Source organism: Larus michahellis, chromosome 5, assembly GCF_964199755.1.
Source record: "Larus michahellis chromosome 5, bLarMic1.1, whole genome shotgun sequence".
Taxonomy (NCBI): domain Eukaryota; kingdom Metazoa; phylum Chordata; class Aves; order Charadriiformes; family Laridae; genus Larus; species Larus michahellis.
The window spans coordinates 75715503-75741057 of record NC_133900.1 but is presented as its reverse complement, the minus strand read 5'-3'; positions in this window follow the sequence as shown (position 1 = coordinate 75741057).

Sequence of the window (25555 nt, the reverse complement as noted above, 5' to 3'; positions counted from 1 at the left end):
TCAGCTGTATGCATTAATTTCTAAGGACTTCACTTTCATTATCTGCAAACAGTGATTTTTCCATTATACTTGTAAAGGTGCAGCCAAGAGAAAAAAAAGGTACAAAACAACAAATGGCCACTGGGCAGGAAATGAATCACTCTGGCTTTGAGTGTGCTAACTACAGATACTGCAAATATACAGAAACACTTTGAAAACTTTCCAAGGACAATGCTCTGTTAAAACTATAACATGTATTCTGGGGATCTGGACGTATTATTACCCAACTCTTTGAAAACAAAAAACAAACGAAGCACGCAGTAAAAAACCTGGGGATGTGTTTGGATGGGAACTTTTGTTTGAAATGGGCTGACATCTACCACTCTCGAGCAGCACTCTGTAGCCACATCTCCCTTCTCCTTTCTAGGAAGGACTCAGCAGACTCCTGAATGAGAGTCAGGTTACCTACTTCCAGAGAACTGTCTTTTTTTCTGCACATCGGTATCATCCCCAAAGGATGCTGCAGTAACACGTTGCCAGACAGAGACTGGTTTTGTCAGAGAACATGTGACTCTTTTCTCCGAAAGGAAAACTGAGGGGTTTCTCCATCTCCTGCTGTGACACTTGGCATGTTTCAGAGCATGTCTCTGGTCATTTGCCATCACATTGACCATTTACGTAATGTCCCCGGCTTGATTTGCTTGATGGGATCCCACTTGCTCAAGAGGGCTGAAGATATGTAGTTAAAATCAAAGGTTGTCTCAGAAACGTTTCAATCTCATCTCCTCTACTCCTACATTGTAACCAGAGCAGAATACTTAAAGAAAAGCTGCAAGCTATGGGCAAAATTCAATCCTAACTCATCCTCATTGACTCAATTTAAGTGATGGGAACACAAGCAGTTTGGATAGGATCCATAACTTCCCAACATTTTACACCGTGTCATTAGTAGAGATTATATTTATTTCATGATCTTTTTAGGTATGTGCAGAGGGTTATCTAAAAATCAAGTAAACTATTGACCTTCTTTTGGAGACTTCTTCATTGTGACTCCTGTTTGAGCTGCCCTGAGCTGGCTGGGATAATAGGTGACTCAACCAGAGGGGGGGAAAAAAAACCCAACAAAGTAAAACATCTGTGGTTCATTTTGAAAACATCATAACAAACAATATAAAGTGTGAAAGTTCATGCAGCTTTATTTGAACAGCCTAACTCAGACCAAGCTTTCTGTGTTTCTCTTCCCTCAAATTGCAGCACAGAATGAGGTTGGTCATAGCTGTTTGGCCTTCAGTTGGGGCTGCAGCTGGGTCAGCTCTCAAATCCAGAGTTGCTGGGGAGTTTGTTATTTAAAAAAAAGCCCAAGGGGAGAAAAACCAGTAAGTAACAGCTGTTACTTACTCAAAGGAAAATTTTAAACTAAGATATTTTGGCCACGTTTCAGACACAAGCATGGCAGCAAGAGTAAGGAGTTTGCAGGTTTGGTTGCTAGTCCGGGATAAGGGACAGTCTCCCTTCCCCACCTGACCACATGCTGCTCCATCACACAGAGTGAAGAGCGCTGCGTGGTGCTCAGCCCGGGTCGAGATGGCCAAGGAAGCATCACACAAACCAGCTCAGGTTTTTGGGCAGATGTGGCAACATTGGTAACCTCTATCCGTCTGCCACTCCTGGCTACTCATCAGGATGCAATGGCTATGATGGTCCTCAAGGACCTTTGATGACTCCTTTGTAACCAGCCTGGCTCTACTAATGAGGTAAAGAGGATCATTACCTCATTACCATGATTTGATATGAGAACCTCAGGTTTCACTGAGCAGTATTTGCATGGAGCTTGCAATTGGTGTGTGGCCAACACCAGGACTGACAGACCCACGCAGGTGGGATGTGGTGTGTCATCTGGGCACTGCTGAGGTGCTCCTCTCTCCCACAGCATACCTCAGCACAACCCAGGCAAGCAGGAACCTGCAATCCAGCATGTTCACCTCCACTCTTCTCCCGAGCGTGCTCCTGCCTTGGCAATTCCCAGGAGGGGCCAGCGCTCATCTGAAGTCATCAAGAGGTGGAGAATGCACCACTTCCCTGGCAGTCTGCTGTCACTGATAATTGCCCTTGATCAAACACTGTGATCAGACCTCCACGGTTTTGACATCCATCTCCCAGTACTTGCTATGCCTCTGGGCCCTAGATTTTTCTGCTCATGAAGGTAAATTCACCTTAATTGAGTCCCCTTTCATTTTTCCATTCTCCTTTTCTGCACTTTCTCCTGAACTGCAATGCCCCCACCCCAAACACGGTCACAGACCTGTACATGTTCTCTATGAGAATCACAGAATGGTCAGGATTGGAAGGGACCTCTGGAGATCATCTAGTCCAACCCCCTGCCAGAGCAGGGTCACCCACAGCAGGTTGCACAGGAACGCGTCCAGGCAGGTTTGGAATGTCTCCAGAGATGGAGACTCCACCACCTCTCTGGGCAGCCTGTGCCAGTGCCCTGCCACCCTCAAAGTAAAGAAGTTCCTCCTCATGTTGAGATGGAACTTCCTATGTTCAAGTTTGTGCCTGTTACCTCTTGTCCTGTCACTGGGCACCACTGAAAACTGCCTGGCCCCATCTTCCTGACACCCACCCTTTAAGTATTTATAAGCGTTGATAAGATCCCCCCTCAGTCATCTTTTTTCCAGACTAAAAAGACACAAGTCCCTCAGCCTTTATTCATGAGAGAGGTGTTCCAGTTCCTTAATCATCATTACTTCTACTTTACACAAAGAAAAATATTCTTCCTTTTCTCCCCTCTTGCATACGCCTTCGAAGTTCATACCAAACCTTTGCAGCTACTACAGATAAGGATAATTTTTTGTGCACAGTAGTTTCTGTGGTATTCCAGGGTACTGAACCATCCGAGTCCAAGAAAGTAAAGCAGGGTCTTTTGTTCACCTTATCCGTTATGTTGCTTTCAGCACATGGATAAAAGGCACTAGCTTCAACCCGATGATGCTGATGATAGGAAAACAGGCTGCTGTAAAGCTTTTTGGATGTTGGGTTTGTGTCTCACTTCCCATTTTGCACAGTGCTCGTTCAGTGCTGCAGGATCCCATCCTGCTTCTGGGCATTCGCGGGAGATGAGACTATTGAATGGGACCAACAACTCTCCATCAGCTGCTTCACAGTTCTTGCTCACGACATCAAGAGATGGGCTTGATTCTAGAATGACAAAACTGCAGTCTCACAGGAGAGCACAAGAAGCTAACTAGAACACTCCAAGAAACGTAAAATTAAATATTACTTCTTGAAATATCGACATCTTTCCTGGCCTAGGAAGAAGTACTGAGTGTGGTATGTAAGAATACAATCGGAATTTTAGGAGGAAAACACTGGATGTTTATTAACTGGTGTAGTCTTTGAGTAACAACAAAGTGGAGGTTATTTGTTCGAGTCTCATCTCCCAGCAGAGCATGCCCTACAGGCACGTCGGGGTCTGGTGCTCCCAGCAGGGATTTCCCTGCTTGCGATGCAAAGGGAGGAAATGGAAGGTGGATAGAAGGTGACAAATGTGAGCAAGCAGCTACTAAAGGGGAATCATCTGACACAAAGAGAGGGGACTAAATAAAGTTATATCTCTGCTGCGCTTAAATTCACGTATAGATGCTGAACACTCACATACATGGATTTGAGTATGTATACTCAAATATACATACTCATACACATGCAGGAGACTCTGGAATAGTCGTAATACTCTCATGCCATTGCACGCACTGATCTCCTGCCCAGCTTTGTCCAGCCTCCAGCGCCTTCTGCCCTCTCAGAAACCCCTTCTTCACTCCTGGACTTATAGCACACACTTCTTCCCTCTGATACACAGCATCAAAACTCTTTTTAATTAAGCCATCACTAACAGATCATGGCAGAATGCAACAGGTAATAGGCACAAAACTAAAAGAAACTCTACCTGGATATGGTAATCATAGAGATTTCAAACTTCACAGTCTGAAGAAATGTTTCTCTCTCGACTGGATGTTGAAGGAGTGCAATGAGAAAACTTTTATTTGTAAATCACAATCATAGAATCATAGAATCATAGAATGATCATTTAGGTTGGAAAAGACCCTTGGGATCATCGAGTGCAACCATCAACCCCACTCTACAAAGTTCTCCCCTACACCATATCCCCCAACACCACAATGTAAATAACACATTCAGATACCACTCAAACATATTATTCATGTTACTGGCAAATATTTGCATTTAGAGCTTTAATGAGCTTCTAAAAAAATAAGCCATTTGTGCAAGCCTCTGTAATTCCTCTTCCTAAAATACAGAACCTGGTTACATACAGATAATAGTAGATAAGTCCCTGAAAATGAGAAAATAGAGATTTGATACTATGCACCAAGAGACGGGAAGCCAGTGACAGCTTTCACAGTGAGGTGACAAAGGAAGAACAGCAGAAAAGGAAGGTGACCTTCTCTTGGAGCTGTGGTTTGGATAGATTGATAAAGGTGTAGTTCCCTACCAGGAAACCAACAAAAATACACAAAGATAACTGGGAAGTGACAAAAATCTGAGGAAGTTTTTAGCGGCTTAATATAACACGCTAAGATAAGAAGGGCAGTCTCTGTGCCAAGTGAATCCAAATTCTTCCAAAACCAAATTACCTTCATGCTAATGGTTTTCTGAGCATTAATATATTGCAACAGAAACTAGAAAGCTCTGTGTTCAGTGGATCTCCTTTTACGTCTCTGATAAAAGTAAAAGCACTTCAAAAAAAATTATAAAAAGCATATACATTTTTGGCAATGAACATGTTTGTTTACGGAGTTGCATTGTTTGTTTAAAAATTTTGTGTCATACCAGGTTATTAAAGTTCCCCCAAACCCAAAGTGCGTTCAGTTCTCCTGGTGTTCTTGCGCTGCATCAGCTCACTGCTCGCTCGCTGCCCCTCTGTAAAACTGGCCGTACCCGTATTACATTAGTGATTCTTACTAAAATGCCCCATTCTGCCAGTACCGCATGGACTGCGCGATAAGATCCAAGTCATCACTGCCCCTCATATCTGTTAAAAATAAGCAGGAGGAGTGGATCACATGGGGGGGCGGGGAAGGATTAAAAAAGAAAAAAGAAAAGTTGACAATACTTAACGTTCAAGTTATCTATGGCATATAAACTCAGTAGTTAAAACTTATTTTCTCTTGTATTTTAACTAGTTTAAGTTTATATTGCATATATAGCAATGGAATGTATACTTTTATGCAAATCATCCAATATCATCCAAGAACCTTCAATAAAATATTTTAAAGGCTGTTACGAAGCATGAAGCACATGCAATCAAACTACATTAGCGCAATTAAACTCCTTAGTCTAGGCGAGAAGATCCGCAGTTGCAGTGTTGCTCCTCTTTCGTAAAGACAGGCTGGAAGCATTCTCCTCACCATTACCCGAGTTTGCTCCTTTATTTTCCCAAGGAAAAGGCAGCGTGTCCAGCAAGACAAGCTTTCCTCGGGGCTGCAGAGCCATCTAGTGTCGGAAGGGCAGGGTTCCCGCATGCATCTTTGCTTTCCGTTTAATTACCCAAAGGTTTCCCATTCCATACTTTAAAGACTTTATCACCGTTTCATAGAACACTAGAATGGTTAGAGTTGGCAGGGACCTTAAAGATCATCTAGTTCCAACACCCTGCCCTGGAGGAGACACCTCCCACTAGACCAGGCTGATCAAGCTCCTTTTTGTTCTCCGCCTTACCACCGTTTCTCTTCACTTGTTAGAAATCCTTGGGCATGACAGGACTGCCTGACCACCCTGACTGCCCCATACCCATACACAAATGATGGTAGGTCCAACTTTCCATATTTGTTTCTTCCTTAGGATAGAAAAGCCAAAGGGATAGAAAAGAGAGAAATATAGGGATGGAGCTGAGCAAAGATGCTTTTATCGAATCCCCTGTAATACCTAAGGGGTCAATTATACCTAGACTAGCCCTAGTAAATGTTGGTCTATCCTGTCATTAAAAACACCCAGAACATCCCCATTCCGAAGGTAGGAATTTCACGTTCTCTCTGGCCAGCCTTTCCCCTGTGTTTACTCGTTTTCACTTGGGCAGTTTCCTCTCGAGTCTAGATTCAATCTGTTTTGTGCAAATTTAAGTGGCGCCTTTTAGTCCTGCCTTGGAAAAAAAACCAGAGGCATTTGACCAGTGCTGCCTTTGTTGTTACATTTGTCTACTGGTGGATGTGCCTCTGCTGCTTTTTCTCTGTACAAAGCAAGCGTAAATCGTACAGTCTTTCCTGGCCAGTGGGACATATTTGCCATGCTTCTGCTCTCCCCCGAGCTGTCTCCTTGCCTACCCCTTTCTCCAAGAGCCGTGGCAGAGCTGGGTGCTCCTTCAGCCAAGGTTTTGGTAGCGCAGCAGCAGCAGGGCAACAGAAGGGCTGCCCGTGCCTTACAGGTGGTATAGCTGGTGCTGAGCTCAGGTGGCCACCTCAAGTGGGGTAGAAACAGTCTGAAGGGCTGCAGAAAACCCAGAATACAGCAAGTAAAGAGAGGTCTGAGCACAAGGTGCTCAGAAGAACAGGACTACAGGGTCAAATGGAAAATATTATGGGTAGTCCCAGGTAGCTCATGACCACTGGTGGCCCTCTGGGTCAGGAGGAGTAATATATGTAACACGTATACGCACGTGCACCATTCCTACATTCATGAACATTGAGTGTTTCAATTTGCTCTATACAAGGTAAGGCTTAATTGTTCTAGAGATGGAATAAAACTGTGTGATTTGACAGACTAGCTGGAGAACAGGTTAGCTAGATGTAGATACAATTTTGTGACTGAAGTACTTGTTTCAGACAACAGCAAGGGTTTATGTAGATGTCTGTTCTGGGTCTATTAATCAAAAATGAGAAAAGAGTGAGAATTTGGGAGGTAGAAAGCTTCCCTATTTAAAAAGTAAACTTGACTGCACGACATTTGGCTACTGGTGATGTTTTTCATATGTATATATAGTGGTATATGTTATCCAATATGACCTGCAAAAGTTAAGCAAGCTCTATCCTAAACAAGAAAGGACCTCAAAGGGATGCCTTTTTTAACCAACTCCAGCTTCAGTTATCCACTTTGCAAGCGATGAAGAAGTAAATGTTATACACAAGCTGCCATGCAAGAAGAGGGGCAAACATAAACAGAGAGCTGAAAGGGTCCAGTGGTAGGAAGGATATGGCTACCTAAACATATGAATATCCATGTTAGATAAAGAGAGGCATTTATCTCTCCTGCTTCTGTTTAAGTACCTGGAAATAACAAGTCCAACAGGATTCCGAAAGCAATCTGGCAGAAAGTGGGTAACCTCAGATTTCCACTGAGATGGTTTATTTTTAGGCTGGTTTCCTAAGAAACAAAGTGTGCGTGATCACACTGTCTGTCTCCCACTAATAACTTCTGAACCTGCCAGCCAGGTTTGATGGAAGGCTAGCAATCTCAAAGATATGAAATTCCTGTATGTTCCATGAAAATCAGTCGCTGGGTGGAGGAAAGAGACCCAAACGAGTATCTCCTTGGAGAGACAAGTCTTCGAATGAAATCAGCTGGTTTGGGTACGGTTTGGTCTACCAGCTGGGCAACAAGTAGGTACTGGGCAGACAATAAATGAATAAATGCGGGCACATGGCAGACTCAAGCAGGGCACTGGCTGCTGCCTTTAGGGGCTGCGTTGTGTCGAACTGCTGGGAAGAAACTGGGCGTCCCAGGGGGAAAGAGGGAATATGGCCCATGGTCAATGTTGCTGGTGAATGGAAGACCCTCTGCAGTGATGTAAATAAAACGTCTGCTTCCTCCTCTGCTATTCTACCAAAAAGAATAATTTATTTAAGTAAAATATCTTAGATTTGTTTTAGCCTTTTTTTATGCTAGCTACCCAGCAATCAATAATTTTATTAATTGGAGATTACTATTCGGGGAAAAAAAAAATCACTCGTTTGCCTCATCTTAAAATAAAAGGTGTTTGTAAAAACCTTTGGCTCACAATGGCTTTTAGGACATTTTAGTACCATGGGAATGGATGTGCTTTCAGACCCACTAGCGCCTTGCAGATGGAATACATTAGCAGAGAACAAAAATGAGAAAAATAAGGTGGTGTGTTGTGCATCTGTCCGTTGGAGGCTGAGGGGCACGGGCTGCCCCAATGCCACAGGTCCCTCCTCAGGAGAAAGGAGGTACCACAGAGGTGCCAATGACCTTGGTAATATAAAGCTGTGCCAGTAATTGCCTGACAGCATCCACCAGCACGTGAAACTATCCGTCTACTCCAGGCCTTTCTTTAGAGGCTATAGTTTCACTGGGTTATTGTGACATAAGAATTCTCTGCCTTACAGCTTTTTTTGTGGATTCTTTAAGTTTTTGGCTAGAGTGAGGTAGAGAAGGTATTGTTATATCCTTCCATGCTTTTTCCTTGTTCTAAGCTTAACCTGTTGCTGAAGAAAGATCAGAAAACAAAGTTTAAGACCAGAAAACAAGGTTAAGCCACAGGCTATTATCTGTAAAACCTTAATCATAGAAGCATTTAGGTTGGAAAAGACCTTTATGATAAGAGCTGCTTGCAATTCCTGAACAAGTGTATGGATTATTTCAAGAGTATAAGCAAAACCAATGGTTTTCCCCCTTATGCTTTCCTATCCTTGCTGCTGTGATATACCTGAGGGGAAATGCAATTTATCAATGTAAAAATCTACATTTCTGCACATTGTATCTAGCATACACACATGGAAACCCATGGACCTTCTCTGGGGGTGAGTTCTCTGCATTTACAACTGTAACTGTGACTGTGTAATGCCAGATGTGTCACCTGAGCTCTCCCAACCTTCAAAAAAGATGATGGCAGGTCCTGCTCCATCTTCTTAGACACATCTTCTGGGTGAGCCATCGGCTGGGAGACCTCCTCAGCCAGCAGCACCATCACCTCTTGGCTCGCTGGTATCCCCGCTTGCTGGTGAAGCTGGAAGCTCTTATGGTATCCAAAGTGGAAGAGTATTCAGATCAGCACATGAAATGTCTGCAATGGTCTGACAGTGTGGGTTATGTTCATGTGTGCTCTGCCCAGCACGGGTGGTGCAGGAACCGGTGGTACAGCAGGTGCCTTGGTGGACCCATTGCTGACCAGTCCCAAATCCCTCCTGACCTCCCTTCTTACCAAAGAAGCAGCAGTAAGCCCTGTACTGAGCTCTCGATAGCACTGGCAGCGCCCTTCCCACGTTGCTGGAATGTGCAGCCACTAATTAAAAACCAATCCCTGATGAACCCTTCTAATGACTGCGCTGCAGTCTCGTGTTTCACCCCTCTCAGCAGCTTGTGTCTCATCTCCCCTATAGCAAGCTTCTTAGGCAGGTCACAGTTCTGGTATAGCTCCTCTCTTAGTTGATATTTCGTGTATGGCACCGTGTCAGATGCTTCACTGAAATCAAAACAGAGCAAATCTGCTGGGAAAAATCAGCTGTCTTGTCAAAAGAAGACACTGGGTTAGTGTGGCACTACCTGCCTTTCAGTGAACCCACGCTGCTTTTTCCCCTGTTTGTAGCGTACCTTCACGTGTTGAATTGCAGTTTCCTCCCCACCAGGTGAAATTCCTTGGGAGGAAAGAGCCCTGTACTCAGACCAGGCCAGCACCCAGTCATCATCCCTCTTGTAAAGAATAGGGTCCTTGAGCTGGAACAAATTGTGAGTGTTCCTCCGTAATTACTAGCACCTTTGGTCATAAACAGGAATTAATTCGTCACAAAAAACCTACCCCAGTATCATAGCCTGATATGTTAGTGTTGTTCTTCTGTAAAATAGAGGCAGGTAACACTAAGCGGTCTTATTGCCACCGCTGGCTGGGCTAACACATCAATCTATGTGCTGGAAGGAAGCATGTGTCTATGTTTTTTTTTCCAGCAACAGTGGTTAGATGGAGAGATGAATGACATTTCTTTTATTCAGAAACGATTAGTGAAGATATCAGCCAAAACATGAGCAGTATCTGGAACAAGCCGTTGAGATGACAGTGGTAATATAACCACCATTCACGCTATCTGGTAGCAAATTCCTACCTCTGCAAAGCAGCAGGGTGTGCTGGACCTGTCTGCTGTTACTACCAGGCACTAAGAACCCGGTCTCACCATGGTAGGTGCCAGAGTTTCCCGGGAATCACATTGGGTTTGCAAGCGAAATCTGTTCGGTCCATTGGGGATCCCCCCAGCTGCAGCGAGTCAGCTCTCTTCCCCTTTTCCCACCGAGGCTCCATTTTCATGCCCAGCATCGCAGAGACGCGAGCCGGTGTAGCCGGGACGGCAATTGGCTCCTCTGGATGTGTCCCCGAGGCGGGGGATTGTTCTCTTCTCCCTGCACCTGAAGGCTGGGTCGCGGCCACGTAAGGCAAGGAAGTCTGGTTAGGTCATATGAGATGTTCAAATGCTGTTTGGCCGATGGACAAGTCTTGTTTCCCATGGAAAGGAAACAATGGCTGGGCTATGCAGGCTATAGTCTCGTGCCCTTGTGCTCCGCGGGGTACGGGGCAGATAGTCAGAGAGAGGATATGGTAGCAGATCACGGCTCATTTTTAGTAAAAAGCCCAGCACATTGGAAACTATGTCTTTTGTCTTTCAAACAATGTCAACAGCTAATAGAGGAGAATTCCTGCAATCCCGCAGCCCCATGTAGCAGGAGACCCCTGCCTCTCTCTGAATTAATAAAGAATTATCGGCAGCGAGTTTCACTGCCATTCTTCTGGAGCTTTTCAGCCGCCACTCTGCAGCAAGGAGATAAACACAAGCCCTAGGAGTCTCTCACAACTTTCCCACGTACCGTAACATATTTTGGAGATCTAGAATAACGCGATAGAGTACAGGGGAACCGAGCAGCATCGCAGAACTGCCGGAACTGCAACTTGCTCCTACATCGCAAGCTTAAGTTTCCTCGGTGAGTTTTGCACTGTCCTTCAGCATTTTTAAGCAAACAAACAATTCTCAAGCATTTAAACAAACTTCAGTAAATACAGCAGACTAGAAGCTCTGATTTTAAAATGTTTGGGTCAGCAATCAGGTGATTGTTATATACAGTAATGAGAGAGAGATGATTCTCACCTGACCTTAGGTGCTTGTGAGGCACATCTACATTCCAGCTTAGTGACTAAGCACCCTTTAGAGTCAGCAGAGTCAACGAAATACAGAGAGAAGTTACTCTTGTCTAAAGGAGCCATTTGGCCAGAGGGATTAGGAGATCTCAGCTGACGACATCTCCTCAGGCAAGACAGGCACCCAGTTCAGATGCAGGCACCTACCTCTGCGGTCGATGGCTAACGTTAGGCAAGATGAGCGTGGTCCAGATATCTAGTCCCTCCTTAAGGTGACCAGGTACAACTGTTACAAGAGTAATAAAGAAGATGCTATCAGCAACAACCAATACGGTGCCAAAGCAAAAGCTTTTCGGAAAGAGACGATTTCTCCGCTGCTTGCTGACAGGAATTGGAGAGCCTGAGAACAACAACAAAACCCCCAGAGGGCTGGAACAGAGGGAACTGAAGGACTTGCCTGAACATCAGAATTCAATTATTTATAACCTGCTGAGAAAACATTCCGGCAGCACTCTGGCATGCCCTCACTTCAGAGATAGTGCCCAGTGATTGAGTTGTTATCTCCCCGAAGCAAAGACCACTCTGAATTGTAGTGCCATGCTGGTGAGGCCCACGTTGGGTTGGGGCCACATTCCCCATCTCCCTGGGCTTTTCCTGGTCTGTCTCTGCAGGAGGCGGCGAGCAGGAACAGGGAAAGGCAGCCAGCACTTGGGCAGCAGCACCTGCAACCTTGACACAGGGATGTGGGTCTGGGGGTGGGATGAAGAAGATGCTGCCCACTGACAACCACCAAGCCCAGGGAGGTCACCCAGCATTAGGTGCTTCCCAAAACACCTGTGTGGTTCCCAGGAGCAGCTGTGCAGAATCACACAATCCTCCTTAACAGTAAAGAGCTAATAGGTTTTTCTCTTCATAGAGCTGTACTTTCCTTCGTTGCTTACTAATCGAAGCTCACCTTTCCTTCGCTTGCACCTTCCTTTCACAGGGCTTTCAGGGGTCAGCAGGGATCTTTGCTGCCCTTTCTTTCTGTCTCTAGTGATGGTGGGACCTGCACAAGACCTGAAGTAGAGACGCTCTGTGCTCACAGGCTGACAACAAAGCTGCTTCTTCGTAAAAGAACTGCATTTGTTTTCTTAGATATTTGTCATTTCTGCCCTGCTTTAATGAAAAAAAAACCAGGCAAACCAAGTTACATATGTATATGTGTCCACGTATGTGTGTGCGCGTATTCCGAATCTGGAAACATTCTTCCTCTGTTTCCTCTCATGAATTTTTTGTATCCTAGCAGTGAACAACTTAAACATTATTAAACTGTCTTGTCATCATGGAATTACAGTATAATCACTACTTGCCTGCACAGAATGCAGGTATTTACATACACCACTTCTTTTTGTATGTGACATACATTAAGAAGTGTATCTAAAGCAATGTTCAGTTCTGGCAGAATTTTGTTTTAAGAAACAAGTGGAATCAGACAGACAGCATTAGCATATTTAGGCCGTTGTGTTAAAAACATCAAGACATTTAATTAAGGAAAATCACCCCATATTGCGAGCAACACTGCGTGACTGTAGCACTGACAAACCTAAGCAATGCTTTGATGAACGCTGCCTCATAGGTTACTAATGTCGGATGAATAAATAATGCTGCCCCGCGCTCCCGAAGCCTCGTTTCTCAGCGAGGAGCCTCCCCGAGTGAAATGCTAAAGAGAGAGCAGTTCAAAGATTTACATAGGTCAGGATGTAAACCTCGGGGGAAGTAACAGATTTCTCCAAGCAAAGAAACAGGAAAGGGAAAAACAGCAGCTTTCCTTCTTCCGAGAGGGGAAAACAGATAAAGGGTCCCGGGGGCTCCTGCCAATTCCTCGCACCCGCTGTGCCGCAGACAGTCCTGCCTTTCATAGGCCACGGAGCAGCGGCCATTCATTAGCAGCAGAGAATTAACTGCTTTTCCCATTTGTTTTTTCCTTTTGAAATTATAAAAACTGGCTCGTGGGAGAAGCTCACACTTTGCTTTGCTGTATCCTGCCAATAACAATCAACCGAGAGCATTAAGAAGCAGAAGCAGTGATACATTTTGTTTGACTGGGCCTTCTTTCCCACCCCTCTGATCATTATCAATCTCTGTAGCCTGATAATTGAAGTTAGCGTGCGAGAGACAGAGAGCATCGCCTGCCCGGGAGCCGTGGGTCATGGCCACCCGATGTCCCCAGAAACCCCTGAGGCCAGCGGGCAAGATGTGGTGTGGCACTGACAAAGCGAGATGTCGGAACGGACGCGTTTCCTGAGAAGCTCTTCCATCTTGATGTCCGGGTACTTTCCCACGCAAGACACTTCAGTGGAAAGTTGATTCATATCTGTTTACAGCCAAACTCATCCCTGTAAGGCAGATGTACATTAACAGCCAAAAAAGCTTTGGTTGGCAGGGAGGGTTTCTATTGCAATAGCAAAACGTTGACCCTTCGCTGGTCTAGCTGCTCTGAAATCTTCTGCTGGTGAAAAGTGCTGCGGTGGGTGGATAGAAGAGGCCTTGTCCCTCCCCGCAGCATCAAGGTTTTTTGTGATCTCAGGCTGCCAAAAAACTTTTTATCAGTTTTAGAGCCCCAGAAAGGTTCAGGGCTACAGCCAAAAAAAGACCGAAGTCCCCAAAGCAAAGCTTGGCAGGACTTTAATTGCCAGAAAGAAAGTTCATCTCCCAAACTTTGCTCCCCAGTCTGTGGACGGTCGGGTTTGGGTTGCATGTCTAAGGCATCCCACTTTCCCCCTACACAAAACGGGAGGGTAGGTGCCTAGGTCTGGGCTTTGCATTTCCACTCTGCAGGTCTCAGCCTGTAGATGAACATTTGTCCTGCAGGGGAGTCTGCTGCTGCTTCATTTCTGGACCAGGCTTGGCTGGTGGCCGTGCCGTGCTCCTGTGTCCTTCTCCACCCTGCAGATAGACCCTAGCCACTCCTCTGCTCTCGCCGGCAGTCACGCAGAGCCTGAACTCTGACTTCCAGCTCACAGTTCTTCTGTTTGCTTTCATTGCCACGTGTGTCTCGACCCCTCTTCACGCTTGGGAAGCCCCAGCGTACTGCGTCTTTGCGGCAAACACAATGCGGGGCGGCCCTCCTCGGTGAATACCCAGGCGATGCGCAAGCCCTCAGCTCCTCAAAGCACAATGAGGAGTTTCTTAGGTACTTTCCAATGTTTTGTCGCAAGTTCAGGAAAACTGTCCCAAGAGCGTACTTAATGCCCTGGCCCGTGTGAGAGGCTGCAGGCAGAGGGATTTTGCAGAAGCTCCTTGCATACAAGCTCTTGCCACAGAGAGGCAGCCTCCACCAGTAAGACAGAAAGAGGGGGAAAAAAAAAAACCAAACCAAAACCAAAAAAGAGTGAATGGGAAAGAGGAGCTCTGTAGGAAGCATCAGTAAATGGAAAAATAGGGAGAGTGGAGCCGGGATGTGAGGCTGCGCCTGAGCGGCTCCCGAAGCGCCCCTGCACTTTGTGCTGTGGCTGGAGGCAGCACGTCGGCGAGGTGTTTCACAGGCAGTACCAAGGCTGAGTTCTCCTCGCTTGTGAAGGCAGAAAAGAAGTTTTGCCTGCTGTGAAATGAGAGGGGTGTCTTTGCAGCAGCTGGTTCTCAGGACCCGGGCAGCAGCGGTACCTGTCCTGGTGGTTTCTGTGCCCTCACTGAAGGGCCTGGGAGATTCCTGAGCCCGCCTTGTCCAACCATGGGACCTTGCTGGTGGAGACCATTCTGTTCTAGCACGGTGGGCAGTCTAAAGAGAGAATGAGCAATAATTTACAGCAGGTAGGAATTTACTAAAACCATGAACATCACATATAAATTTTGTCCCTTATTAAAAAACCCAAGTTGAGGACTTGCTGACTTTTTTTCTGACTATACGGAGCTTTGTTCCTTTTTTTTTTAACTGAGAACTCTGTGATATCAACATTCCTGAGGACAAAAGTCCTTAGCTTTCCACCTGCAAGTCAAGGATGTTTTTCTATTAAAATCCTAGTCGTATCAATGAGGTTTAGTCATTGTTTCAAAGCTACTAGTAACAATTAGCATGCTGATGCTCACTGATTAAGAGAAGAAGGAAAAAAAAAAGGCCTAAGGTAAATAAATCAACTTAAAAATTATCCCTTTCTGCAAACAACAGCTGCACAGGAAAAGGAAGACTGTTAGCCATCTTTCACTGATGTACTAGGCTGATCCAGTAGATGCGTTTCAAGTACTCTGCGGCTGCAAGTTAATATATCCTACACTCCACAGGAAAGAACCATGCAGGAAAACACCAAAAAAAAAAAAAAAGGCAGAACAATTGTGTGAACCGAACGCCCCATCTTATTCTGAAAACATCTGGGCCTCTGAACTTTTCATTCATTCATTTGGTTTATTTGGTGCAAAAGCTGCCCAAGCATTAGCAGCCTGTCTCGGTTAATAATAGGAAAAGCAAATGTTGGTGTAGAGGTCCTTTGCCTTTTATTCGGTTGGACACGGACTTGGAAAACAGGAACTGCTCAGGGGCTGAGGCTATACGGAGTATGACGAGATACAGTATTGGGGGAGGATGGCTGGGATGTCAACGTGGGGATTATGGAGGAGATAAGGAATGAGAGGAGTTTTGGAAATACTGGTTTATGGAGAGCCTCAGATCAGCACAAAGTCCATGCGTGCTGGAGACAAAGACTACAGGGATGAAAGGAATAAACGGAGGATGAAATGAAGACTCAAAAAAGTCCAGGATGAGTTTGGCAAAAAGCTTCCAAAAAGCCAGGATTTTACCAGTCAGGATGTCACAGTTTCCGATAACTTCTGCCAAGCTCAGCCATGGGACTCTGTTGCCGTGCTGAGGAGGGTCCTCTGAAGGGTTAAACGGTGAAAGAGCAACTGCTTCATTTTGTGTAGATAACACAACAAAGCCTGGAAATGCAAATACGTTCAGAAAAAGCCTTTGAACAATTTTTTATTTTTTTTTTCCTCTCAAAGTTGTTACGCTACAGAGGTTTAAGAAAAGTCCTCGCTGTTTATTGTCGAGTGTTTATTACCGTGGACGTCAGGAGCGGCTGAGAAGTTTACATAAAAAATTCCGGATCTCAACATTTTCCCAGTTGTTACTTTTCCTTTTCTACTGCTTCATCTTTATAGAAGAAAGGGATTAAAGTGATGTATTTTGTCGCACTTTTTCCTGCGGTGAATTAACCCTTGGCCAACAATGACACGGAAGGCAGTGCAGCTATATGGAAATTAACTTGACAGCCCATAAACACGGGAGCCTGTTGTTCACTGGATTTCATTTTAATAGGCATTAACAAAGCCTTGGAGTTAAGTAAGCAAACGGAACTAGCCCTGAAACTATCATTTCGTTTCATAGCCCTTTTCACAGGTATTAGCTATCAGCCTGAAAGGCCTGTCAGGCTTCATCTGCCTTTTTAATTCAAATCATACTGAATCCATCGCAATTCCCTTTTGCTCCTAGAATGCTACAAACAAGTAAACAATATCCGTTGTGGATCCTTATATTTCTTGGTATGTGTCAGATTTTTAATGAGAAATCTGAGGTTGGAACGGTGCAGATCCTCACTGCTCTACCAAGGGTAGAGTCTGCCTGTTCCCAGATCTTAAATTAGTGGAAATCTTTATTCTACAATGATGGTTTTGCTTTAAAAAAATGTTAAAGGTACATACAGGAGCTGAAGGAACAGCCTGTTTCTCCTCCTCTCAAATTTCAGGCAGACTTTGTGCCTGGGCTGAACTTGAAGTGGCTACAAGCTGTCTGGGTTGGGGCACCAAGCTTCTGTCGCTCTGCAAGTTAATCATAATTGAAGTGACATCTCACTCCAGACCTCGATGCTATCGTTCTGCTCATCCTCCTTCACAGCTATCTCCCCCTCCCAGAAGTAATACAGCAATTAACAGCTGGGTAAGAAGAGGAGCATACTCTGCACGCTTTATTTGGGGGTAAAAGCGCGCAGAGTAGCCACAGCACCGAAGAATCAAGATGAGTGGTTTTAATAATCACTTCTGACTGAGAGCAGTGTATGGGAAATTAAAATGATGCTCTTATACACGCTCAGGCTGAGCAAGTCTTCCAGTCAAGAGAAACCACAGAGCTTCCTAATGGGACAGTCAGGAGCTGGCTGCAGGAGTTCCCATCGGGGCCATGGCCGGTGATGGTGGTGCCGTGCTGGATGGCCCCAGCTCTGCAGAGAGGCACCAAAGCTTGAACATTTCTGTGATCCTGAGCAGTTTAATGAGCTGTACCACTTGGTGCCTGGCAGACCCCTTTTTCAAGCCTGCCCACACTGTAAGCGGCACGGGGACTGCATCCTCCTGCGACCAGGAAACAACTAAGACTGAACGGTTCTTGGCAGAAGTCAGTTGGTGCTGACACCTGCTGTAGGACCGTACCAGTCCTTGCTCATTGCCTGCGGGATGTTAAATCAGGGCTGAAGAACGGTGGTCAGAGGGTGCTAATGTCAGAGCAGGTGACAGGAGTGTGTAGCGCTACTGTGCCCATTGATACACACCCCTCAAAGTATTGCATGGATGGAAAACTGTTTTCCCAAGGGTTCACTGTTAAATCAGCCATGCTTGCATCCTTTTCACCTGCTTTCATGCAACTGGTTGTTTGTATAGATCTTTGTGAAGAGTCTTTTATTTGTATGAGTAAGTAGCACTCACACACAAGTGAGTGGATTGATGCATGAACAAGTGTGTTCCCAGAAACAGGAGCACGCTCTCTGGAACTGATCACCCTGCCACCCTATACCTACACATTTACTTGATGAGAACGTGACCAGAGAAACCAAGCGTAAAACATGCAGGACAGCCAATAAATATTGTTTATGTCTCCTGGTCAGGAAGGAAACCAGCTATTTTTAAAACAGGGATTTATAAATATAGCCAAACGTAAGGCATGCTCTAAAGAGGACAAGCAGGAGTTGAAGATGCTCAGCGGCTTTCCTGGAGCACACAGTTTATTCACCGTCCCTATTACTGGCCCAGGCCCAAGTAGAGCAGAGCCGTTCTAACATCCTGTTAACGGGAGTGTCGTCTTCTGTTCTTTTAGCTAATAGCATCAGTGCGTCAAAAAAAGTCTGTAGAAATATGCAGGACCGGGCTTAGCACTTCCGTGGGGCTCTGTTGCAGGTTTCTGACTCCCGAGCAGCGGAGGGGTTGAGAGTGGAGTTTGCTGTGTGTCTGCCTCATGCTTTCACACATAGGTGCTCGCCCTGTCTTGTGGCACACGTGAACCTGAGCGTGATTCTTCACTTGTTGGGCCCAGGCAGCATCTCTCCGCTTTCTTTCCTCTTTTCAAGAATTCAAAAAGACCCAAATGGGTTAAATTGTCCCAGTCCAAGCACCTGTGCCTTACGGCTCATTCAACACTCTCAAGTCTCCATTGATACCGCCACTGGAGGATCCTGCCATGCAGCTCCTGTAAGAAGGATCTTCTCCAGGCAGGTAGATGAGCAGGATCCTTGGATGGTGGTGTTGTCTGAGACTTGGGAAGCCAAAAAGCGCAGTGCCTGGAAAAGTCTGTATTTTTGTGCTCAAGAATGGGAATGTAAATACTGTGTTAAGAACTTGTATTTAACACCTGTGATCTCAGCAAAGGGGAGGAGAAGGAGGAGGAGGAGGTTGTCATGAAGGAAACGGCAAAGTTTACTACATGAAGGTTTCTATTTCAAAGATTTTCAAAAATATTTCATGTGTTATTTGCAAAGCTGTATACTAATTAAAGCATGCACTGAAATATTTATTAAGATATTGCATCTCCCTCTTGGCTCCCTCTCTCAAGCTGACTCGGAACTATTATATCAGCTTTGGGGGGTTTGTGTACAACAAACAGCCCAGAGGCTCAATTTTGTACAGCACTTCCCGAAAAGCTACGACTGCAAGCTGTGCTTCAGCAGAGTGTGAGGTTGAAATGTAGCAAGATATTGCTGTTTTAATGTTCCTATCACATGGGTATATAAGGCACAGGAGCTTATCAGTAGCTGGTTATTAAAAATCAATCTACTCCAGTGTTTTACAGTGCAGACATCCACCATCATAATTAATGTAAAAAATTTTAAATTTATCGTGAATCTCCTAACACGTGGATTAAATTTTCTGACTCTTTTTTTTTTTCTCTTGGAGCTGCAGTTCCTGGAAAAAAGAGGACTTGGAAAGGTGTTGTAGGAGCATTAAAACATTTCTGGATTGATAAAAAGGACACAGATGTTGTCTTCCTAATTTCCTGCTTTGAAACCATTGTTATGATTTCACAGCCTTTATTAGAGAATTCACTTATCAGTGAATTTTTGGGTTTCCCAGTCCACCCTGCACTTACATGCAATAATTAGCAATTAGTATGATACTTATGTTTTAAGGTGATTTTTTCTGCTCTTACTAAATTTAAAGACTTGATTTTGTTCTCTAAATTACAGTTATAGCCCATAGCGCAAGCTTTTACTGCAGCTGTTCAAGAATTCTACTTTTAATATCTGTTTTCAGTAGCTTAAAAGACTGTTGAATTTAAGTGAGTTTGGGGATGATATTTTCCAGTGTGGGAGTCCACCTTTTCTGAACAAATACTGAAAGAGTCTAGAGGAAGAGAGGAAATGTTTGATCTCCTTACCAAAAAGAGATAATGTCCCTCAAGAAAACTGATTGCTTTGAAACGATGACTTACTTTCATGCACGCAACCTTGCCATGTTTAAATGGCATTATTAAGACGACGTACATCAAAAGGTCATGCATGCTAGAATTATAACAACTTATTTTCTGGGGGGAGTTCTTTGTGTATTGCGATGTTGATCCTATGGAGAGGATCGTGTGATATTTCTCTGTAGATACTACATCTTGCCTAGCAAGTTGCTTTCACATGACTTAAATACACCTGATTTAGTTATAAATACTAGAATAGAGAAAGTGAAGTTTCTCTCTTTTGTTGTTGACATCCCTTTTCATTATTGTTACAAGCACCCAATGATATTAGACCTTGGCATCTCTCCTACAAGCCAACACAGCACTGTGGAGGAACATTTATTATGAACATTTTTATGAATCTATCTATTAAACACCAAGAAGGACGTGGTATTCTAAGAGCTGGATTATACCAAGGTAAGTGAAATTTCTTTCAAAGCTCTTCTAGATTCACAACAGTGGTAGTCTGGGGAGAGGTGAGCCTCGGCTACCGACCCTTTCGAGACATTTCTGCAGCCTCAGGGCTCCTTGGACTCATGTGGACTAAAGGGGATACAACTGTCCCCTTTAGACAAGGACCAGGCACCGTAGCCAGAGGCAAGATCTTCTCCCCTTTCCCCTTTGCTCCCCACACATCACCAATCCGGCAGCTGGGCAAGGGTGGGTTCAGTGGTCACATTCCTGGTTGTTTTTTTCCCCAAAAGCAGTCTCAGATTGATCACCAGTCTGAAGCGCAAACCCAAAGCAGATAAATTAATGCAGGAATGGCAGGAATCTCATTCAGAGCCAGTTTGAGAAGCAGCGAGCCCACCACCCATCACCTCCAGAGAGTGATGAGCACGCTGGTTCTTAACTGTACTTCTCCATAGAGGACTTTTTGCTTAGCTTAGTTAAATGGCAAACAAATGCCAAATAAAAGATCATTGCAAAAGGTAGCAAAATAAAGCTACTTTCCAAATGCCTTGTGATTAGGACAAGAAATATCAGCAAAGGAAGCTGGGGTTAAACTTTATTCCTTACTTTCTGCAGTACTAATGTGGGAGGCAGTGGAAACGCCACCCTGGAGGTTTCTAAGGACAGGTTAGCCCACACCTCCCAGAAACGGATAAGGAATCGCAGATCCTGCATGGGGGTAGAAGGACAGACTGGGTGAGCCCTCAGTATTTCTTTCAAACATTCATTTCTATAAACCATTGCCCACCAGAAATGGGGCTGCTATCCCGGTTTAAAAGGGATTCCCAGAGAAACCCATTTCAGGGGAAGGTGCGTCCTCGGCCCCTCGGTGGCTGCAGACACCTCTCCCTGCTGGAACCGCGTTGGCTTTCTGCTTTGTTGCTTGTGCAAATGTGGCTGCCCCACAGCACAAAGAGACAGCTTAGAGACAGCTCTGCTGCGCTGTGACGTGTTCCCGTGCATCCAGCACCCGCTGCTCTGCGCTGGCTGGACTGAGCCACCACTACTGGAAGCCCGTGCTTTGGAAGAGCGAGAGGAGTCCGTCTCACTTTGCCTGCAAACTGGACTGATTGTCTTCCCACCGCGAGAACAAACAGCTCTCTCTTCCAGGGACTGAATTCCAACCCTTCCTTCATCGCACTCCATCATCCTCGCGGCCATTGCCATAGTTGGTGGTGTAAGGAGGCGTAAAAGCTTTAGCGTAACTACTGCACCATGCGAACAGTAGACGCTAGCGAAAAAGAACAGCTAAAAGATTTTTTTTAACTCTTTTAAGATCTCATTTTAAGATTTTAAGTCTCGACAGAAAAAACCAGTGCGAGTGTGGCTCACACCGTCATGAGGGGACAAATGAGCTTAGACAACTCGGCAGCCAACAAGCAGAAGACGGGGAGCTACCGAGCAGGACAGCTCGATGCCAAGAGCAAGCAGGGAGCTGATGTGCCACCAGCTTCATCTGAATATTCAGGAAAAGTTAGTTGAACGGTGACACCTTGTCCTGGCACATGTCCCTATCCTCTCCTGTAAAACAAACCCTGGCACACAGCACATGTCGTGTCACTTGCCTTTTTTTTTTCCTACCGGAGGAAGAGCAAAAAAATCCTGCACATTTGTGAGACATCTGCATTTAAAGCCACAATAGCAGGGAATGTAGATGACTGTGCCCTTCAAGAATTAAATCCCAGGGCACATTTTCGCCGAGTGCTTTGTGCCCTGCCCTTGCTAGACTGGGGAGTCTTAAGACCACAGTCACAGGGATTGAGGCAGAAGCGCGGCATAGACTGAGGGTACCTGCCACACTAAGCAAAGGTTTCTGGATTAAGATGCGTAAAAGCTAGCGGTAACTGAGACGGGCAGAGATTTAATAACGCTCCTAAAATTGCCTGTGTGAGTTTGCTGGCTGTTGATGGCCTGGAGGAAAAGCCAGGGGGAAAATGTGAATGAGCATTTCAGAGAACTTGCGGGGGGAGCAGTGTGGAAGTGGGATGCTCCTGGGAAGCTGTGGGGGGAGGTGGTAGGCAGGGTAAGTGCAGCAAGAGGGGACGGAGGAGTGGGCTGCACCAGGCTGGGCAGGACACAGGGAAGCTGGCAGAGAAGCCAGGCTCCTTTTCGGAAATAACTCTGAGGTGCAGGTCTTGGTGGGGTAAAATGACCTCTTTGTCAGTGCAAAGTGAGGGCTGGGGGAGGGTGGCAGATTTAGGGGAGCTCACCCAGAGCTAAGTCCCCTTTTTCCCCAGTCCACCGCTTTCGCTTGCAGAGCCGGAAAGAGCTCGGCAGTGCTGTGCTCCCCCTTGCCCAGCTCACCTGGGAGGAACCCAGGCAGCGGCCACCAAAACACCTCTGTAAATCCTCCCAAACACCCTCCATGCCCATGCACGCCCCTCGGTGCTGCTGAACCTGACTGGGTGGCTTGTGTGGTGGCTGGACCCTGCGTGGGACAGTCAGTCATGGAGCAGCAACTGGAACCTGCCAGCTCTGCATCAGAGCCGGTGTGGCCACCGTTAGCAAAGAGGTCTGGACTCAGGAGCAAAGAGCGTGCTTTCCAAGGAGATTATTTGGCACTTACTGGTTTGCCTCCCAGGTGACAGAATCGGTCATCGTAGCAGGGACGAGGCGTTAGCTGGCTTCAAACACAACGTTCAGCTTGCAAATTACAGATGAAACCAGAAGAGGTGATCAGAAAGACTCTTCTGCATCACCAAGACTCAAAAGTGATGTCTCTGACTTGACGGAGAAGCAGGTTCTTCTCCAGTGGTAGGTAATAATTCTTCTGTGGAGTGTAGCTTTTGTGAAGCATCACAAAATGCTGTCATAAATCGAAGTATAAACCCTAAAACCTCACATCGGAGACACTGGGTTCAGGCTTCCCCTAGAAACCTATCCCTCTGGCTCTTTATCCAGGCCAAATCCAGGCTGAGGAAATGCCCACGTTAATCCATTTGAGGATCACAGCAAACGTCTCATGACAGCAGCTGACCTTACAAGAGTGCCTCCCTCACCATGGCAGAGACTCGACATAGTGGCCTGAACTTGCAAAGCGTTTGCTGGGACAAGAGTTCGTAACATCCTTGGCATCCCCAAGCCTCGTTCTCTAATTGCTTTTCAACCTGAAATCCAGGCTGTCCAGACGAATTCAAGTAAAAGTTTTGCAGTGTTTGCCTTCAAGTATCTGAGCAGACCTGGAGAAAGCAGGATCTTTTCATCTCCAGAATAGCCATTTCTCAATGGAAATAGAAGGGATTTGCTTTTAAGGTAAAGAAATCATTAGTTTCAGCTGGTTAATAATGAAAAGAAATTGCATGCGAGAGTTTGTGTTGTCACATCCTCCTGTTAAATGGAGAGAGAGAAGGGCTGCAGACCGCGGCCCCAGGACGGGACAGTGATATAGCATTATCCCTATCTATTACACCTTTAAAAATGATCTGCAAACTGCACCTCCAGACAGCTCAAGACAAAGGGTCTCACAGAGCCAGAGATAAGCACCATGTTTTATCACTGCAAACTCCTTCCGTCTCCTGCCTGACTCAAATAGATGTAATCTAGACTGCAGGCCTAATGTTCATGTACCTTTTGATATCTTTCTGACTGTGTAAAGGGACCGCAAATGGGGCATAAGTATAATTTATACATACTATAACCTCACTTTTCATTGCCCCAGTGGAGACTTGCTAACTATGAGACTCAGGCCCAGAAAGTTCACATCAATTCAGGCATTTGTTGTTTCTTCAAAGTGTAAAATGGCAGTTGTACAGCTGAAAATCCCGGTGGCAGCACTGTAGCTTCACAAGAGGAGACAAATAAAGCATTCAGTGTTCAGAAAATACCGCAAGGGCCAGTCTTGGTGAATCTGCTGATCTCCCCAGCATCCATCAAGCAAAGTCTTCTCAGAGAAAAAGCATCTGTGTTTGAGACTTCTCATACATCTGACAGCTCCGGAGGTGACTCACCCACTGGGGGGCTGGTGTAGAGTCAAGCTGGCCAACTTCGGTCAAAACCAGCTCTGAGAGCAGGGAGAGGAGCGGGAAGAAAGAGAAATGGCCCCGTTGTTAGAGCCACAGCGCATGACCCAAGCCCAGACTGGGGTCAAGGCAGCGGGGAGGCTGCCGCCGCTTTCTTTGCCTCCTTCTAGAAAATCTGGGCTTCCAGATGCTTTGACGTTCTCCATCGTTGAGCAGCCAGCGCCATTGGGCTGCACGAACATCTGAGTCCCCACAGCCAAGGGATCAGTGGTGGACTGCTTACACCCCACAGCTGCTCTGCCAGGCGATGCCCCAAGGATGACGGCACTTGGTGACTCGGTGTCGGTAGAGCTAGGATCCTGCTTGCATTCCCTGTACCCCAATCTGCATTACCTGAGGCAGGGAGGAGGAGGTCCATGAGGAAGGGAGACCCAAGTAGCCAGCACAGAATGAGGGAGCCTTCTGGGGTCTGATACTGCTCCCCTTACAGCATCCATCTCACCCTCCTTAGTCCTCTGCACCAAAAATATTGTTCATAGTTAAAAGCGGTTCTTAAAGACGTGTAGGCTAACGCTGCTGTTTAACAATAGATAGTAGCAATGCACAGGTAACTTCTATTTATTTTCTTAATCTTACATTAAGCCAGGAATGTGTGTTTACATTTAGGATTTCTAAGCATCATGCTTCTCATGTGTGCCTGATTTTTAATGATCTCCTGAATAATTCATTCTAAAAGCCTCTTTATTTTCTTCTCTCCAGTTTAATTAACCTCTTGGTGCAGTCGTCGGGATTTTACCATAAAAGCATAATGCATTTTGCATTAGTGTGTAACTCATGCTGGAAGAATCTGAGTACAGCCACTAAAGAGTTAACAGCAGGTTCTGACTTAATGCCATTTTATTATGGATGATGAATAACAACAGAACATTTTCTTTATATGCCTGAGTGCTACCTTACGATACCCAGGAAGGAGCCCTCACCCTGCCCAGTGCCACTGGCCAGACCTCGGCGCACGGCTCCCTCCTTGCGCCGAGGCAAGGGCAGCATCCTGCGTCAGCTTTCCACGGAGTTCTCCCTACCCTTCCCAAAAGGCTGAAGAAGGCTCCCAAATGCACGCTGGTCCTCTGCCAGAGCCTCAGGTGGAAAAACTATGGGGGATGAAACTGGGATGTCAGGAGGCTCTTGACTGATATGTGCTTTTGAGTTCCCAGGTAGAGCCTTTTTGGGTTCCTACTGATGGACCCCACTGACCATCCCATCCAAAGACCTGGACATCAACAGCAGAAAAGAGCATTTCTCCTTTGTGCTGCAAGTTGATGGTGATTATCAATAACTGTGTGAGCTACAGATTCTTGTTCAAGGGGCCAGGCTGCTTTCTGCAATGAGAAATAA